Source organism: Adiantum capillus-veneris, chromosome 3 (genome assembly GCF_014529385.1).
Source record: "Adiantum capillus-veneris isolate H3 chromosome 3, ASM1452938v2, whole genome shotgun sequence".
NCBI classification, from domain to species: domain Eukaryota; kingdom Viridiplantae; phylum Streptophyta; class Polypodiopsida; order Polypodiales; family Pteridaceae; genus Adiantum; species Adiantum capillus-veneris.
Window position 1 is genome coordinate 126,064,502 of NC_140933.1, and position 20,350 is coordinate 126,084,851.

A 20,350-nucleotide genomic window follows, 5' to 3' on the forward strand; every position below is an offset into this window, starting at 1 on the left:
AAGAAAGAAAAAAGGAAAGGAGAGGCTTTTTCCAAAGCTTAGTATGTGATACTACGGACCTTTCCAGATTACTGACAAGATAAATGATGTCTCCTTCCGATTGAAACTGCCAGATACTTGGAGGATTCACAATGCATTGCATGTGAGTCTCTTGAAACCTTTTAAAGGTGATGTGCCTGATGATGGGGAGCCTGATGAGCAACCCGAAGTGGAAGAAAACGAGGAGATCCTTGTTCCTGAACAGATTTTGGCACATAATGATACGAAGAAAGGTAAAGTCTGAAGGCGGTTCTTGGTTAAGTTCAAGAACTTTCCTGCATTTGATGCGAAGTGGATGGAGGAGGAGGACCTAGCAGATACTCCTCGGATTGTGAAACTTTACCTCGATGTTTTGGTTTAGCATAGTCTACTCCAAACGGAACCCAGAAACTCAGCTTGGCCGAAGATGTGGTGCAGTGGGATGCACAAGAGGGGAGTTACTCCACTCCTTTGTCAACAGATGCCTCGATTTTGATACTAAAGTCACTGATGTCTCTTTGAGCTTCAGGGATACTGAGAGCTGACAGTATTCTGCTGGATGACTTTATGAAATGGAATTCCTGATTATGTTACTGATTTGTTCTTGACTTCTTGTGAGTGCAGGAACTGATAGACGAAATGACTGCAGCATTTTGGTCTGATTGATCTCGAATAGACATGGTTGCAATAGGGGTTAGTCAATCGGACATCGATGAGGTCCCGATTGGACCTAGATGTGATTGCTAGTTACATTGCCGATAAATCATGGTCTAAGATCCGAATGAATGTTGAATGTCATGTGATGTCCTGTGATGTCTGGTGATGTCCTGTGATGTCGTGTGATGTGACTGTCGATTTTGTACATGTGCTAGATGTGTGTTCCTAGTACGTAGGTACTAACAGTCAGTGTCTGCTAAGACGGTTTATGGCTTTTGTCGGTTTTGCATGCGTAATCGTGGTCGATTACAATGCTTTCAAGAGGGGGGTATGTCACAAAGTGATGACGTGGCGGACAGCAGAAACCCTAATTTCTGCCAGAAACCCTAAAATTCCTGCAAACCCTAAATTTTGCCAAAAACCCTAATTTCCGGAAATCGCGGAGGTGGATTAAATTTTTTTTTTGTGGAAAATGATGAGTGACGCGAATTTTGCTTTTGCTTTTTTTTTAGTAAAAAAAAAGAGAAAAGACTCTCTAAGAGAGAGAGAGAACTTATGCTTTTGATTTTAAAAGCTTTTGGGGCTCTGCTTTTGGGCATCCCTTGTAACCTTTAAATTAGTGGTGAGGGTCTCACTTCTCAGAGCATCTGGATGCAGAGTCTGAGAGTGAAACTCTAACCGCTCTCTTGTACTTTGATGATTGATTAATATAAAAAGAAATACCGAAAGGGGCGCCAGTCTTTGGGGCCAATATCTCTAGGCACGGAACTCCGCCGGGCCAGTGCAAATCTATTGTGATTTGTGAATTGTTTTGAAGTGGTTATTTGGTGCTGTCGCGGTTGATTCTTGACTTGGAGTGTCCAAGTTTGTTATACTACGGCTGAATCAGAAAATGGACCAGCAAAGAAATGGAAAAGACGTTTTCCTCGCAAGTCAGAAGAGCAAAAGAAGGTCCTTAGGACAGAGAACAAATGCTTTATATGTGAGCAGCCTGGCCACATTGCTTACAACTGTCCTACAAAGAAAAGGCCAGCTGATTCTGATGACAAGGAAGACAAGAAAGGAAAGAAGCCCATGGCTGGTCTAGTGCCAGATATGGTGGGCGACAAGCCAAATTCAAATGCAAGTGAGCTTTGCAGAGCATGGGGAAAGATCAGGGATCAAACAGTGCTTATCTTCTTTGATCCAGGTGCCAAAGCCAACTTCATTTCCCCAGAATTGGCTTCAAAGTTGGGAATCAGACCTGAAGAGATGGGGTATACAGCAGAGGCAGGTTTGGCATGTCCTGGCCATACAGAGGCTGTGACACCCATCATTGGAAAGTTGCGTCTACATATCTAGTCCTATGTAGATGCTGAAGAATTTTACATCATGCCACTGGATGGATGTGATGTGTTGCTAGGTATTCCTTGGTTGTTTCGTGTACAGGGAATCCTGGATGCCTACAACAAAAAGATCACTGTACAGAGCAGGGGAAAGACTCACATTCTGGATGTAAAGCTCAAAGGGGAGTCTATTCCTACTGTATCAGCTTCTGCTATTACTTCTGTAATAAAAAAGCATCTTTCTGCGTACTTGGTTTTTGCACGTGAAGTGTCAGATTGTGATGAATCAAATTTATCTGTGCTAGATAAAGAAAGGTCAATGTTTTTACAACAGTATAGTGACTGTTTTTCCGATTCATTACCGTCTCAATTACCGCCAGAGAGACCCGAGGACCATGCGATAGATTTGGTGCCAGGCAGTAGCCCACCAAATAAGCCTCCGTCCAGGGTTAGTGCGGCTCAGCAGAAAGAGATAATGGGCCAAGTACAGGACCTGTTAGAAAAGGGGCTGATTCAGCCCAGTTCATCTCCATTCTGTTCTCCAGTGTTGTTGGTGTAGAAAAAGGATGGTTCATGGCGTATGTGCATTGACTACCGTGCAGTGAACAAGAATACCATCAAGAATAGGTTCCCTATACATAGAATTGATGATATTATGGACAAATTAGAAGGAGCAGCTATGTTTAGCAGGATAGATCTAAAGAGTGGGTACCATCAGATCCGCATTAGATCAGAGGATGTGCACAAGACTGCTTTTAGAACGACGTTTGGCCTTTACGAATTTTTAGTGATGCCCTTTGGTCTCACAAATGCTCCTGCTACGTTCAATAGGATGATGGACAGAATTTTCCGTCCACACCAGCAGGTTGTTGGTACATTCTTTGATGACATGATAGTCTACTCAAAGAATGAAGAGGAGCATAGGCATCACTTGGCCATTGTGTTCAAAGAGCTACGCAGACATAGGTTGCTCATCAATGCAAAGAAAAGTGAGTTTTTTCTGGAAGAGATTCACTTTCTGGGACACATTGTCTCAAAGGATGGTGTCAGAATGGATCCTGCAAAAGTTGAAGCGATCAAGTCATGGCCAAATTTGAAGACGGTGCATGATGTCCGAAGCTTTTTGGGACTATGCTCCTATTACAAAAGGTTTATCCGAAATTTCGCTGAGATTGCTTCACCTTTACATGCTCTTCAAAAGAAGGCAGTCACCTTTAGATGGACATAGAAAGAGATTTCAGCTTTTAATCTCTTAAAGGAAAAGATGACTTCAGATCCAGTCATTGTGTTGCCAGATCTTAGGAAGTCATTTGTGGTCCAATGCGACGCCTGCGGTAGTAGCATTGGTGCAGTGCTAATGCAAGATGGCAGGGTAGTAGCCTATGAGAGCAGAATTTTGCAAGGGCCAGAGATGACCATGCAGGTCTATGAGAAAGAGTTACTGGCTGTGATTCATGCGCTCTTAAGTTGGAAACACTACCTGCTAGGTGCAGATTTCGTTGTCCAAACGGACCATCAGACCTTGCGATACTTCTTGACACAAACAAAGTTATCTGAGAAGCATATGCGATGGGCAAATATCTTGTCCATGTTCCATTTTCAGATTGTGCACGTGGAAGGCAAGAAGAACGTTGTGGCTGATGCCTTGTCAAGGAAGCCACAAATTTCAGCTGTGTCGATTCCTTATCATCATGAACTTGATGATATGAGAGAACAGTATGCAAATGATGAAGATTTTGCAAGGGTCTTCGAGCAACTAATGGATGGACAACGTCATGAACACTATCTTCTTAAAGACGGGTTCATGATGATGCATGGCAGATTGTGTGTCACAAAGCCATTGCGACGCAAAGTCATGGAAGAGAGTCATGTCCCACCGTATGCAGGGCATCGTGGTATCGATGCTACAGTTAAAGCGGTTGAGACATTCTTTCATTGGCCTACATTGAGAAGGGATGTGGATGCCTTTGTGCGAGAATGCCTAATATGCCAAAAGGTCAAGTTTGACAGGCAAAAGGCACCAGGGTTATTGCAACCACTACCTATTCCAGATAAACCATGGGAAAGTATTGCTATGGATTTTATCTTTGATCTTCCGAGAACGCAGACAGGAAACGATGGTATTTGGACCATTATTTGCAGATTCAGCAAACAGGCTCATTTTATTCATGTCCGGAAGAAGATAAAGCCAGATCAGATGGCACGCTTGTTTATGAGCAATATTTTGAGAATATGGGCACCACGCTCAAATTCTCTTCGTCATTTCATCCTCAAACAGATGGGCAGTCAGAAGAGGCAAATTCTACTGTCCTAGATCTGCTGAAGTGCTATGTGTCAGAGCATAAAGGAAAGTGGGAGCAGTATTTACCATTGGTGGAGTATGCATACAATAATACAATGCATTCATCAACTGGCAAGGCACCCTTTGAGATAGTCGAAGGTGGCAAGAAAGTTCCTCCCATACTGCATACAAAGGACAAGATAATTGAAGCAGATAAGTATGTTCAGGACATGGATGAAATGTACAAGAAGGTCAAAGTGGCCTTAGAAAGGACTCAGGCAAAGCAAAAGAAAGCAACTGATCGTCACCGTCGTGAAGTGGTATATTCACTTGGTGATTGGGTGCTTTGTTGCATATAGGCTGAAATTGCCTGACAGTTGGAAGATTCACAATGCGTTTCATGTGAGTCTTCTCAGACCCTATGTGGGTGATGTGCCAGAAGATATGCCAGCTGAAGATCAGCCGGAAGTCGAGGAACTTGACGAGATCTTGGTCCCGGAACAGATTTTGGCACACAAAGAAAGGAAAGTGAAAGGCAAGGTTGCTAGGCGTTACTTAGTAAAGTTCAGAAACTATCCACCAATGGATGCTAAGTGGATGGAAGAAGGTGAACTTGCAGAGTCACCAACTGTGTTATCACTTTACCTGGAAGCCTTCGATTTGCAACCTACCTTGACCCCTTGAGTTTCAAAGCTACATGGATTGAAACAAATGATGTACATGGTATTTAAAGTGAGCTCAAATCAAATACCTGTTACATGAATATTAGAGCTGTACAGATTGTCAGTTTGGCAATTGCTCTTATGGAATGTCCAAAAGTTTGGTTAGTGCTATAGAAGTGAGTATTTCTTGTCAGTTTGTCGAGGATACAGTGATTGCTTCTATTGAAGAGTACATGTGTAACTGCATTCTTAAACTGTCGGTTTGGGTATGCTCGAAAGTGTTACGGGATCCAACGTGTACTATAAGACAGTGGCAAAATGTGCAGCTACCATTTTGTCATTGGAAAGTTAGTGACTCACAGCAATGGCAGAGTGCGCAGCTACCACTATGTCATTGGGACAGGGTTCACACGCAGGCAATACATGAGTCGACGAGGTGTTGAATACACCAGGGTTGACAATGAGCATGTATGTGTCGTATATGTGTCGACAGGTGTTGAATACATCAGTGTTGACAGTAAGCATGTACGACATAGATGCAAACGAGGACGTTTGAGATTTCAAGAGGGGGGTATGTCACCAGCGTGTGACTACTATCTATCCTTTTTGTTGATTTCTTTCTTATTATCTATTTACTTTCACTTTTTGGAAACACCCCTCGGGAAATCTAACTGCCCTGCATTGCATAGCTAGTGTGGAAGTGTCCAGAGGGAGTCCAGGCCGGAGGGCAAGAGAGCACTAAGGTTGGACAAGGACTATGGTTAGCCAAGTGGGGTCATTGACTAGCCAAAGTGGAATCCTTTGCTACAGAGGCTACATTTCAGTTCTGGATGTGGCCGCAGTGTACAAAGAGGGTCGGATGACCTAGACAGATACAATGGCAGTATCTCCTAAAATTTAGGGAACTGCTATTTTGGGACCTGAAAAGGTGTTGACGTCATTACCTCCGGAATGACAAGGGGAACATTTTCTTACTTTGCCGTGAAGTCAACTGGGCAACCGGTTGGGATATTTTTAGACGGCAACCCCGGAACGGGAAAATGCTTGTAAATGTGCCAAGTGGCACCTTCTGGTGCACTTGCCTCATGCAACAAGAAGTGGCGCTGAATTTGAAGGGGAGAGGGCCTCATTTTCAGATTTTGTCACAGGTCAAGAGCTATGGAGTGCTTGCTTTCCCTCTTATGCACAGTGCGGTGCCAGGAGTGATGCCCTGCACGCTACGCACTGCCCTCTCTCTCCCCTTTGGCAGTATGTTATGCCCCTCTAGTGGGCTCTTCATTTGACCAATGTACAGTTGTGTGGGTTCATGCGCGATTGCCCCGAGGCAAGAGCCTCTTGCATAGGTACTGGATTAGCTAGCGGCTAATCCCCCGCAGGTACAGGTGAATTCGGAGAGGTTTCACGCCAGAAATCTCGTCCGATTCAAAGGGCAAGTAGCCCTACAGGTGCGGGAGCTCGAGGACTTGCTACGGATGCGACCGGCACGTGAAACGGAGCCCGAAACAGTGAATTACAGCCTGCTGTGTATTTTTGCAGGTTTAGGGTTTTGGCCCTAAACGGACCCTAATATCCCCAGGAGGTTCGGGGACGCAAGGGGACCGCTGTACAGGTGATCTGGCGCATTTTCAGGGCTGAAAACAGAGAATTCAGCGTGCTGCAGATTCTCGCCAGGTTTTGCAAAGTGTCCGTATGCGTCGGGAAAGTCATTTAATGCGTGGGAATACTGACCGTGAAGGGTTCTAGTACAGTTATGCTGCCGAAATCGGGCTGGAACAGTGGAAATTCAGCCGAGTTTGTGCGGGGCAGCTTGTAGGGAACCACAGCGTTTATTCCCTCTTTTGAACAATAAAGAAATACCGAAAGGGGCGCCTAAGTTAGGGGCCAATCTGGTGTCCGTCTATTCATACAGGTGCAATCTAGCAGCCTGTATCCCTCTCCCCTTTTGTTGTGTCTTGAAAGTACAGGTAAAATAGACGACTAATAATGGGTGAAAGCTAAATCAAGGTTTAAAGTAAAGTCTACCGCCCTTTTTGGATTGAACAGGCCGGTTTCAGTCGACGTGGCAGCCTGTACGGATTTCCACAAATTGCGCTGGTGGCTTTTATGCCTGCTTTTGGGGACTAGGTGCTTTTGGACCCATTTGCTTTTAAGTTTATTGCTTTTGGACCAATTGTTTTTGAGTTTAACTGCTTATGGGGCTCTGCTTTTGGCATCCCTTTTTAAGAACGAAAGGAGCCCAATGGCCTCACTCTTCAGAGCATCTAGACGCAGAGTCTGAGAGCTGAGGACCTGTGGGAGTTGTACTTTGCTCAAAGATTAATGCAAAAAGAAATACCGAAAGGGGCGCCAGTCTTTGGGGCCAATCTCTCTGGGCATGGAACTACGCCTGGCCATGTCGACCGAATTGAATTGTAATTTTAAAATTATGAAGCATTTGAAGTGATTCTCTCTCTTGTGTCGCGACAGATTTTAGACTTAGGGTGCCCAAGTTTGTGGCAGTGGTATCAGAGCACGACCGATTTCTCTTCTACCGGGAAATCCGATCGTTCTTCTCGCGACACACATGAATTCAGGCAAGAATCAGATGACGACTCCTGCCACCTCGAAAACGGGAGGCGGTACAAAAAATTCAAGTGGACGGGCAGCCTCGGCCTACGCAATATCAACTCATGGAGATGCAACGTCAACAACAGTGTCACGATTGTGTGTCACAACACTGTGACGTTGTCACAAATTGATGACGTGGCTGCCCACTATACACACACCCTCTGTTGGAAACCCTAATTGCTGGAAACCCTGACCCTAATTTGTTGAAACCCTAACCTTGACTTGCTGACGTGGCGAGCTGACACGTGGCAGTTGTACGGATTTTGCGTTTTACGGCGTGAATTGCACCAGCTTTTGATCATTGCTTTTTCTACGCAATGCAGCCAGAGAAGAGAAAGCCTCTTTGCTTTATTTTCATTAAAGCATAAAGAGAGAGAAAAAGAACCTTTTGCTTTATTTTTACAAAGCTTTTGAGCTTTTGATTTTCAGCTTTTGGGCTCTGCTTTTGGCATCCCATGTACTCTTTAAATACGTGGGTAGGCCTCTCACAACTCAGAGCATCTGGACGCAGAGTCTGAGTGTGAGCGCCTGCCCGCACTCTTGTACTTTGAACTCAGACTAATACAAAAAGAAATACCAAAAGGGGGGCCGGTCTTGGGGCCAATATCTCTAGGCATGGAACTCCGCCGGGCCAATGTTGAATCAATTGTGAACTGTGAACTGTTTTGAAGTGGTTATTTGGTGCTGTCGCAGTAGATTCTTGACTTGGAGTGTCCAAGTCTGTTACAATGGTATCAGAGCACGGCCGTTTTCTCTTCTATGGGAAATCCAATCCCAATTTTTTTTTTTCCGCGGCACATATGGCTTCAGGCAAAGATCAGTCGACTCCCTCTGCATCTGGAGATGTGGGAAGGGATCACAATGAAGATTCCGGCAAGGAGTATGGCCCGCCTCGGTCTACTCAGGCAAAGCGTCGAGAGATGGAGTGTCGTCAATTGATCGGCGATGCAACAAAGATGATGCTCAACTTTGCGAAGGACCCAAAATTTGCAAAATATATGAGCGAGACTTCTTTTCAAGAGGTGCACGAGCAGAGGCAGAAAGCCACCAACACCCCCAAAATCCGCTCTCAAGAAACCTTTTGCTCACAAGAAGTATTGAGAGAAGGAATTAGAAGAGGTGGTTGATGCACGGACTGCTTAGCTTTTTGACGCACAAAACAAAGTTAAAAAGCACGGCAAAAAGCAGAAGAAAGGTACTGACTTCCCGGGTTACTTGGGTCGTTAGTCGACATTTGAAAAGGCAAAGAAACAGAAGAAACGTGTTTGATTTGAAGAAGTACCCAGTTCTTCTTCTTCTGACAATTCTTCTAGCTCATCTGACTCGAGCGAAGAAGACCGAAAAGGCAAAAAGCGAAGCAAAAAGCAACGCTTCGAAAAGGGCAAGAAAAAGACAAAGAAGTCTAAATTTCGCCCTGTGAGTGACAGTTCTACAGAGAACTCATCTACAGACAGTTCAGACTATGATGAAAGCAACTTTTATGTAAAGAAGAAGAATGTTTATAAAGCCAACCAGTATGACTTTCTGGAAGACAAAAGCAAGAAAGTCAGAGAGTTGGAAGTGTTACCATATACATGTGGTAGTGATGTGTGTGAATACACTAGGACCGCCGGGGCATTTTTTCCCTCTTTAGGAGGTTTTTCCCCCCGAGCATTGTATATACGCCCATCACTCTAGGGCTATCTATCTTTCTATTGCACACTAAGAAACACACTCTCTATTGTGTGCCTTGAGCTTCCTTCGTCTTCTCCAAGCTGTGTGCATTTCTCTGCAACCCTAATTCCAACAATTGGTATCAAAGCAGGTTACGTCCTCCTGGGCTTAGTCGCCAGTTGTTCTAGCACACGCCTGCTCACTTTCTCCGATTACAGTGAGGTTTGGCGAGCGTTTGCAAGTTGACAAACATTTCGGGTAAGCACGTAGAGCTCAGTCTGCTCAGATTTCTGATTCGGGCTCATTTCGGCCTCCGTTTCCACTACAGGCAGGTCTGCACAAGAAATTTCGTCATTTTGTGCATAATTTCTCTCAGTGCCGTTTTCTGCATAACAGGTGTTTTATAGTTTTTTACGGTTTGTGCTATATAGCACGTGTTGTTCCCGCTCCGTTTCTTCTATTTTCGGGCAGTTTTCTCATGAGGTGCAGCATTTACCATGGCTGACAACAACACAGATGTGTTCAAGATGTTTGCTGTTGAGGACAGGTTGGATGGGGACAATTACCCTATGTGGGCTTATATGATGCAACACGTTCTTGTGTCAAAGGGCGTCTGGAATATTGTGCAGGGCATTGATGTACGTCCTAGTTCTGAGGATGCAGGCGATGTTGAGGATGTTGCAGGTCTTGCTGCAAGGATTGTTGCTATTAGAGCTTGTTTTGCCTACGGTAGAACAAGCTCGTTGGGATGTAAAGGATGCGCAGGCTCATGCATTGATTGCGTTGTCTGTGAAGCGCACCATTGTTCCTCACATCCGTTCAACAAAATCTGCAAAACAGGCTTGGGATATTCTAGAAGGTCTTTATGCAAGCCGCAATGAGGCTAAAATTGCTTTGCTGCGTAAAGAGCTGGAGTCTAAGATTATGCATGAGGATGATGATATGGACGCTTTCCTTGCTAGTGTCAAGGATATCAATGAGCAACTTATTTCTGTAGGTGAAGACATTTCAGACAGTTTCCTTCTGCAGACTGTTCTTGATGCCTTACTAGATTTTTACGAGACTTTTGCTAGTACTTGGAGACTTGTGACCTAAGGAAATCAAGAAGTTGTCAAGTTTGATGCATTATGCATATTGCTGTTGCAAGAGTCACTTTCCAGAAAAAACAGGACTAGGCAGCGTGCAGTTGAACAAGCTTTTATTGCTTCTCAAAGAAAGGGTGGTAACAACAATGCAGCCACTTCTTATGGTTCTGCTGCGAGTGGCAAAACTTATGTTCCTAATGCTTTTGGTGCTGGCAGCACTTCGTATGGCAATTCGGGTGAGAAGGGCGAAAAGAAGATGCCATTATTGTAAAGCTAATGATCACTTGATCAAGTCGTGTCCTAAGTTGAAGGCCAAAGAGGCTAAGAAGAAAGAGAGTGGTTCCATTGCAAATGCTGGTTCCACTACAAATGCAGTCATTGTTGAGTCTTCTGTAAAAGGAGATTGTGTCACAAAGTGATGACGTGGCGGACAGCAGAAACCCTAAACTTCCTGCAAACCCTAATTTATGCCAGAAACCCTAATTTCCGGAAATCGTGGAGGCTATTAAAAAAAGAAAAAAAAGAAAAAAAAAGAATGATGAGTGACGCAAATCTTGCTTTTTCTCTATGCAATGAGAAAGAGAGAGAGAATGCTTTTGCTTTCAAGTTTTGACTCTGTGAGAGAGAGCAATTGTTTTTGATTTGAAGCTTTTGCGGGTCTGCTTTTGGGCATCCCTTGTATCTTTAAATAAGTGGTGAGGGCTTCACTTCTCAGAGCATCTGGATGCAGAGTCTGAGAGTGAAACCGTAGCCACTCTCTTGTACTTTGATCTGATTAATATAAAAAGAAATACCGAAAGAGGCGCCAGTCTTTGGGCCAATATCTCTAGGCACGGAACTCCGTCGGGCCAGTGCAAATCTATTGTGATCTGTGAATTGTTTTGAAGTGGTTATTTGGTGTTGTTGCGGTTGATTCCCGACATGGAGTGTCCAAGTCTGTTACAGTGGTATTAGAGCACGGCCGATTTCTCTTGTACGGGAAATCCGATCCCCGATTTTTTTTTTCCCCGCAGCACCTATGGCTTCAGGCAATGATCAATCGACTCCCTCTGCATCTGGAGATGCGGGCTGGGATCACAACGTAGATTCAGAGAGAGAGTATGGCCCGCCTCGGCCTACTCAGGCGGAGCAAAGAGAGATGGAGCGTCGTCAATTGATTGGCGATGCAACAAAGATGATGCTCAATTTTGCCAAGGACCCGAAGATGGCAAAATATATGAACCAGGCCTCTTTGGAAGATGTACAAATGGAGTGGCAAAGAACCACAACACCACTCCCGAAACCCGCTCTCAAGAAACCTTCTGCCTCCAAGAAATATACGGAGAAGGAACCGGAGAACGTGGTTGATGCACGGATTGCTCAGCTTTTCGACGTGCAAAAGAAAGGCAAAAAGCACGGCAAAAAGCAGAAGAAAGCCACTTACTTCCCGGGATATTTGGGTCGTCGATCGACATTTGACAAGCCAAAGAAATTGAAGAAGCGCGTCAAGTTTGAAGACCTACCTAGTTCTTCTTCTTCTTCTTCTGACAGTTCTTCTAGCTTCTCGGATTCGAGCGAAGAAGACAGAAAAGGTAAGAAAAGCGAAGCTAGAAGCAACGCTTCGGAAAGGGCAAGAGAAAGGCAAAGAAGGCTAAATCTCGCCCAGAGACTGACAGTTCTAATGAGGACTCGTCTACAAACAGCTCAGATTCCGATGACGGAAACTTTTATGCGAACAAGAAGAATTTTTACAAAGCCAACCAGTATGACTTTCTCGAAGATAAAAGCAAGAAAGTCCGAGAGTTTAAGGAAGGTGGCCACTCGATCAAGTTTGATACTTTCTCAGGATACTCAGATGCTTCGAAGGCTTTGTCTTTTATACAGCAGTTTGACATCGCTTTCGCGGGAGGACGCTATTCAGAGCACTCCAAGATTCGGAGAGCTACCTCTTACTTTAAGGGGAATGCTCGTACTTGGTCCACTCTTCTTTTAAACAAGACTGCGCCAATTAAATGGCTGAAATTTAAGAAGCTTTTTATTTCTTCTTGGTTGACGCAAGAATATGAATGAGATGTACGAACTGCTTGGAACCATCTTCGGATGACCAAGAAAGATACAATCAATGCTTATTGTGAAAGATTCTGGAGATCTCGTTCAGAGAACAGATTGAGCGGTTTACCTTGGGTCTACCTACAGAGATCCGAGATCACTACTTGGAACAGAAGTCAGCTTCTATTCAGGAGTTGATGAGTCATGCGAAGCGGGGCTTTGCCATTCACTCTGGCAGTCTGACCTACCCCACAGATGAGGCCATGACACAACGAGCCGAACAGACTTCTGGGAATGAAAGTAGAAAGAAAAAGAGCAACCCAGAGAAAAAGGATGCACGACATAAGCTTACTCTTGAGGAGAGAGCTTGCTTCATTAGAGAGGGGAAGTGCTTTGGATGCGGGGAACATGGACATATCTCCGCGAAGTGCCCTAAAAAGGCACAGAAAGAACAGAATGATAAGAACGACGACAGGCCTGAGAGTTCGAGAGCAGCTGAGGAACGTGGCAGAAAAGGCAAATAGAAAAGCAGAACTGGTACCACATGGCGTGGGACCTGCACCGAATCTAATGAATGGAAGTACAAACTTTGCCGCTTTTGGGGCAAAGTGAAGCATCAGGAAGCTCTTTTGAAGGAGCCAAGGCCAACTTCTTTTCACTTGGAATTGGCGGCTCGATTTGGAATTACGCCCGATAGACTGACGCCACAGGCGGAGGTAGTTCGACTGGCACCCGGATGGGATGTTGCCGTTACACCAAGCATTGGCAAACTTTGTTTGCAATGACATGGGTGTTTAGGGCACGCGAGTGACGTTCTACTCAGGATCCCTTGGTACCACAAGAACTACGCCGCGGTTGACTACCGGGCCGAGAAAGCGACTTTAATAAATGAAGGGCTTAGAGATTGTACTTGATGAACTTCAATTTCTTAATCATTCTTTTGGGAGAGAACTGAATGATGGATAAAGGTTGAATATGTTTTGACCTGATCTAAAGAACGCCAAGATTTTTCTCCACACTCATGCCGATTGCTTTTCAGAGGGCCTGAATGAAGATCATACCATTGATCTGATACTTGGAAGCACGTCACTGAACCGGCCACCCTACCGTGTGAGCCGAGCACAAAATGAAGAGATTATGAACCAAGTGAAAGACCTCTTGGAAAAGGGTCTTGTCCAGCCTAGTACTTCACCGTATTGCTCTCCAGTGTTGTTGGTTTTGAAGAAAGACGAATCTTGGAGAATGTGCATCGATTATAGCACTCTCAACGAAATCACCATCAAGAACAGATTTCCGATTCCTAGGATCGATGATATACTCGACAGGTTACAGGGATCCTTGTGCTTTAGCAGGATTGACTTGAAGAGTGGATATCATCAGATCAGGATAGCGTCGAGAGATGTCTACAAGAGAGCTTTTCGGACTACTTTTGGGTTATTTGAGTTTTTGGTGATGCCTTTTGGCTTAACCAATGCTCCTGCGATATTTAACCGGATGATGGACAGGATTTTTCAAGAGTACAGGCTATTTGTTGACACTTTCTTTGACGACATCATTGTTTTCTCCAAGAATGAGGCAGAACACACATATCATCTGCTTCAAGTCTTTCAGGCATTACGAGATCACACGTTAGTGATTAATGCAAAGAAAAGTGAATTTTTCCTACCAGAGATACACTTTTTGGGACACATTGTGTTGGCAGCAGGAGTGCAAATGGACCCGGCCAAGATAGAGACTATCCGTGATTGGCCCGATTTGAGGAATGTCCATGAAGTTAGAAGCTTCTTGGGATTGTGTTCGTACTACAGGCGGTTCATACGAAAGTTTGCAGAGGTTGCTTCCCCTTTGCATACCTTGACACAGAAAGGAGTACCTTTTTCGTGGGGACCCACAGAGGTGTCTGCCTTTCGGACATTGAAAGAGAAATTGACTACGGGACCTATTTTGACTTTGCCGGACTTGCATAAGTCAGTTGAAGTATATTGTGATGCTTGTGGTCGTAGTATGGGTGCGGTCTTGATGCAAAAAGGCCATGTCATAGCACACGAGAGCCGTTTGTTCTCTAGGCCGGAGATGACAACACAGATCTATGAGGAAGAGCTGTTGGCGGTTATCCATGCTCTTACTCAGTGGCGGCATTACCTACTCAGAGCGGATTTTATTGTCTTTACAGACCATCAGAGTTTGCGCTACTTCTTGTTACAGAAGCAGCTTTCGGAAAAGCAGATGCGGTGGGCGAACATCTTGTCACAGTTCCACTTCCAGATTGTCCATGTGCAGGGACAAAAGAATGTGGTGGCAGATGCTTTGTGTCGGAAACCGTTGGTTCTGACTATTTCCGCGATACATCATAGGAGCTTCGAGGATATGATCGATCAGTATGCCACAGATACAGATTTTGCAGATATTTTCACACGGATACGGGATGGGGAGACAATAGCGGGATACTCCCTTCGGGAAGGCTACTTGATGAGAAAGACTATGTTGTGTGTTACACAGCCGTTGAGGGATAAGGTTATGACTGAATGCCACTGTCCACCTTTTACGGGTCACTGCGGCATTGCTACCACCATGAAAGGGGTAGAGAGATACTTCTTTTCGCCGTGACTCAAAAAGGACGTGGAAGAGTTGTGCGCAGTATGCCAGAAGGTCAAGTTTGACAAGCATAAGACACAGGGATTGTTACACCCTTTTACCCATACCTACCCGCCCCTAGGAAAGTATTGAAATGGATTTCATTTTTGATCTCCCGATTACACAGAATGATCACGATGATTTTCCGATTACATGGCACGTCTGAGACGATTGTCTGCAACAGAGACCCAGATTTATGAGTTTGTTTTGGAAAAATGGCAATTTGGGATAACATTGGCACGCGGTTGCAGTTCTCGTCATCGTTCCACTTGCAGACTAACGCGCAATCTGAGATTGCCAATTCAGTGGTTTTAGATTTCTTGAAGTCTTGTATCTCGGATCAGAAGACTCAATGGGAAAAGAACTTACCTTTGGTGGAATTTGCCTACAATAACACGATACACTCTTCGACGGGGAAGATGCCATGTGAGATTGTTGAAAGTGCTGCGAAGGTTCCATCCTTCTTGAGCACGAAAGATTAGATATTTGAAGCGGATGAATATTCGCGAGAGTTGGATACGGGTATTGCTAAGGTTCGCGAGACTTTGTAGGAGTCTCAAGAACGATAGAAAAAGGGAGCGGATCGCCATCGTCGCGACTTGAAATTGAAGGAGGATGATTGGGTGCTCTTACGTTTTGAGAAGGCACGCCTACGAAAGAAAAAGGGAAAGGAGAGGCTTTTTCCAAAGCTTAGTATGCGATACTACGGACCTTTCCAGATCACTGACAAGATAAATGATGTCTCCTTCCGATTGAAACTGCCAGATACTTGGAGGATTCACAATGCATTGCATGTGAGTCTCTTGAAACCTGTTAAGGGTGATGTGCCTGATGATGGGGAGCCTGATGAGCAACCCGCAGTGGAAGAAAACGAGGAGACCCTTGTTCTTGAACAGATTTTGGCACATACGGATACGAAGAAAGGTAAAGTCCGAAGGCGGTTCTTGGTTAAATTCAAGAACTTTCCTGCTTTTGATGCGAAGTGGATGGAGGAGGAGGACCTAGCAGATACTCCTCAGATTGTGAAACTTTACCTCGATGCTTTGGTTTAGCATAGTCTACTCCAAACGGAACCCAGAATTCAGCTTGGCCAGAGATCTGGTGCAGTGGGATGCACTAGAGAAGAGTTACTCCACTCCTTTGTCAACAGATGCCTTGATTTTGATACTAAAGTCATTGATGTCTCTTTGAGCTTCAGGGATACTGAGAGCTGACAGTATTCTGCTGGATGACTTTATGAACTGGAATTCCCGATAATGATACTGATTTGTTCTTGACTTCTTGTGAGTGCAAGAACTGATAGACGAAATGACTGTAGCATTTTGGTCTGATTGATCTCGAATAGACATGGTTGCAATAGGGGTTAGTCAATCGGACATCGATGAGGTCCCGATTGGACCTAGATGTGATTGCTAGCTACATTGCCGATAAATCATGGTCTAAGATCCGAATGAATGTTGAATGTCATGTGATGTCTTGTGATGTCGTGTGATGTGACTGTCGAGTTTGTACATGTGCTAGATGTGTGTTCTTAGTACGTAGGTACTAACAGTCAATGTCTGCTAAGACGGTTTATGGCTTTTGTCGGTTTTGCAGGCGTAATCGCGGTCGATTACAATGCTTTCAAGAGGGGGGTATGTCACAAAGTGATGACGTGGCGGACAGCAGAAACCCTAAAATTCTTGCAAACCCTAATTTCTGCCAGAAACCCTAATTTCCGGAAATCGCGGAGGCTATTAAAAAAAAATAAAATAAATTTTTTTTATAGAATGATGAGCGATGCAAATCTTGCTTTTTCTCTATGCAATAAGAAAGAGAGAGAGAATGCTTTTGCTTTCAAGTTTTGACTCTCTGTGAGAGAGAGAGAGCAATTGTTTTTGATTTGAAGCTTTTGGGGCTCTGCTTTTGGGCATCCCTTGTATCTTTAAATAAGTGGTGAGGGCTTCACTTCTTAGAATATCTTGACGCAGAGTCTGAGGTGAAACGCTAGCCACTCTCTTGTACTTTGATCTGATTAATATAAAAAGAAATATCGAAAGGGGCGCCAGTCTTTGGGGCCAATATCTTTAGGCACGGAACTCCGCCGGGCCAGTGCAAATCGATTGTGATCTGTGAATTGTTTTGAAGTGGTTATTTGGTGCTGTCGCGGTTGATTCTTGACTTGGAGTGTCCAAGTCTGTTACAGATTGTATTGCTGATATTGATGCAGAATGGGCTTTTAGCGCAGAGTGCACTTACAATCCTGCTGTCCATGACGCATGCTTGTGAGTTGCTGCAGATTCACACGTGTGGTATTTCGACAGTGGTGCTACTAAGCACATTACCTCACATCGTGAATTGTTTACCTCTCTCGAGTCTGTCCCTCATGGGAATTCAGTCACTTGTGCCAACAATGCCTCTTATCCGGTTCAGGGAGTTGGAAAGATTGTGCTTACTGTTGCAAATGGCAGTTCCTTCACACTTGTTGATGCACTCTATGTACCTCGTATCAAGAAGAATCTCTTGTCTATATCCGCACTTGCTAGACTTGGACTTGTAGTCAAATTTGTGGATGACAGATGTACAGTTCATGATCTCAGTTTTGGTGATGAAATTGTTGCATATAGCCTTTTCTGCTGTGGGCTGTATAAGCTCACTTTGTATGACAAGTGTGGACAAAATTTTGCAAATGCTGTTGCAGATTCAAGGGCTATTTCAGATGCAAAACTTTGGCATGCACGTTTTGGTCATCTGGATTATGTCAGTTTGTTGCGTTTGCAGAAATCTGATATGGTTACTTCTTTGCCGCCTCTTGAAGCACTTGTCAAACATGTTTGTGAAGGCTGTATTTTGGGTAAGATGCAGCGTTCTAAGTTTCCAAAGAATGGTTCAGTTTGGGCCACATGTAGGTTGCAGCTTGTGCATAGTGATGTTTGTGGGCCCATGAAAACTCCGTCATGGGCAATTACCTTTACTTCATGACTTTCATTGATGATTACTCTAGGCATCCATGGGTGTTTCCACTTAAAGCGAAGTCCGAAGTTTTTATGTGCTTCAAACAATTTCTGGCTATGGCTGAAACTGTGTCGAAATGTACTATGGAGACCCTCCGTTCCGAACGAGGGGGGGAGTATATGTCTCATGAATTTAATGCATTTCTGGCTAGTCGTGGGATAAAACACCAATGTACAGTGCCTTATACACCTCAACAAAATGGTGTTGCTGAGAAGAAAAACAGGTCACTTACGGAAATGGCACGATGTATAGTCAAAAGTCAAGCTTTGCCGCATTCTTTTTGGCTTGAGGCCATCATGTGTGCCACTTATGTACTAAACATGTGTCCTAGGAAAGCTTTGCAGTCTATTACTCTGTCACAAAGTGATGACGTGGCGGATAGCAGAAACCCTAATTTCTGCCAAAAACCCCAAAATTCCTGCAAACCCTAATTTTTGCAGAAAACCCTAATTTCTTGAAATCGCGGAGGCGGAATATATATATATATATATATATATATATATATATATATATATATAAATATAGGAAAATTTTGAGCGACGCAAATCTCAGCTTTTCGCTTTGATTTGGGAGAAAGAAAGAGAAAATGAGAACTTGCTTTTTACTGACTCTCATTGAGAGAGAGAGAGAATCTGCTTTTGCTTTGAAGCTTTTGGGGCTCTTCTTTTGGGCATCCCTTGTAACCTTTAAATTAGTGGTGAGGGCCTCACTTCGCAGAGCATCTAGACGCAGAGTGAGAGTGAAACCCTAGCCACTCTCTTGTACTTTGATCTGATTAATATAAAAAGAAATACCGAAAGGGGCGCCAGTCTTTGGGGCCAATATCTCTAGGCACGGAACTCCGCCGGGCCAGTGCAAATCTATTGTGATTTGTGAATTGTTTTGAAGTAGTTATTTGGTGCTGTCGCGGTTGATTATTGACTTGGAGTGTCCAAGTCGGTTAGATACTCCATATGAAGCATGGCATGATAGAAAGCCTTCTATTGAGCACGCGCGTATTTTTGGCTGTTTGACATATGATATTGTGCCACAAACACAGCGCAGAAAATTGGATGATAAGACTGTCAAATGTATTTTTGTTGGTTATAGTGCTGAAAGCAAAGGTTACAGGTTGTATCATCCGCAAACAAAACGAATTCTGGTTTCACGGGATGTAGTGTTTGTGGAAGATTCTGTTCAGCCCTTGCTGTCATGTACTAGAGACAGTAATGTAAGCTCACAGGACATTTATGACACTTTGTTGCTTCTTTTCGGTGGTGGAAATACGAATGTAAGTTCCAATGAGGCAAGTGTATAGTCTATGGGGGTTTCTGAAAATGTTACAGATCAGCCTATTATTACTGATGCAGATGTACATGATGTACTTGATGAGGAAAGGGCTGAAAATGAGCAGGCTAGAGGTATGCCAAAATGGCTGGTGCACACTTTGCGTGACAGTAAATTGGATGCACCTTTGTTTAGTTGTACTCGTTCAGGCTCTGGCCATGCATCTTATGCATCAGATTGTTATGCTTTGGCTGTGTCTAGCTTACATGATGTTGAGGAGCCTCTGTCTTTTGATGAAGCACAGAATTCAGAAAATTGGATGGCTGCCATGCAATCAAAATATGATGCACTTATAGAAAATGACACATGGACTTTATGTGATTTGCCTCTTGGCAAAAAGGCCATTGGTATGAAGTGGGTTCACAAGTTAAACGCAAGCCGGATGGTGAGATCGATCGCCATAAGGCTCGACTTGTTGCAAAGGGTTATGCACAACAAAAAGGCATAGATTATGAAGAGACTTTTGCTCCCACTTGTCGTATGACTACTGTGCGTTTTCTCTGTGCATTGGCAGCTCATTTTGGCTGGGATGTACATCAATCAGACATTGTTATTGCTTTCTTGAATGGTGACATATTTGAGGAAGTTTATGTAACGCAGCCTCGCGGTTTTGTCATAAAAGGACAAGAGGAGAAAACCACGAGGCTGTTTTGTCCTCTTGTCGTATGACTACTGTGCGTTTTCTATGTGCATTGGCAGCTCATTTTGGTTGGGATGTATATCAGTCAGACATTGTTACTGCTTTCTTGAATGGTGACATATTTGAGGAAGTTTATGTAACGTAGCCTCGTGGTTTTGTCATAAAAGGACAAGAGGACAAAGTGTGCAGATGTAAGAAGGCTTTGTATGGGTTGAAGCAATCTCCTCGTGCTTGGTATGAGAAAGCTGACACTCATTTGGTCAAACGAGGCTTTTGTAACAGTCCAACAGAAAGCACATTGTATGTAAAGCGTGAGGATGATGTATTTCTCATTGTGGTTCTTTATGTCGATGATTTGCTGATCACTGGACCAAATGAGAGACATGTTACTGAATTTGATGCTGATTTGAATGCTACTTTCAAGATGAAAGATTTGGGGC

At 44.0% G+C, this 20,350-nt stretch overlaps 1 protein-coding gene across 3 annotated transcripts in view; it reads left to right on the forward strand.

The window, feature by feature from the left end:
• Positions 1-20,350, forward strand: part of LOC147461663 (S-adenosyl-L-methionine-dependent methyltransferases superfamily protein) — a 65,642-nt gene that overhangs the window by 11,814 nt on the left and 33,478 nt on the right. The window lies entirely within an intron of this gene.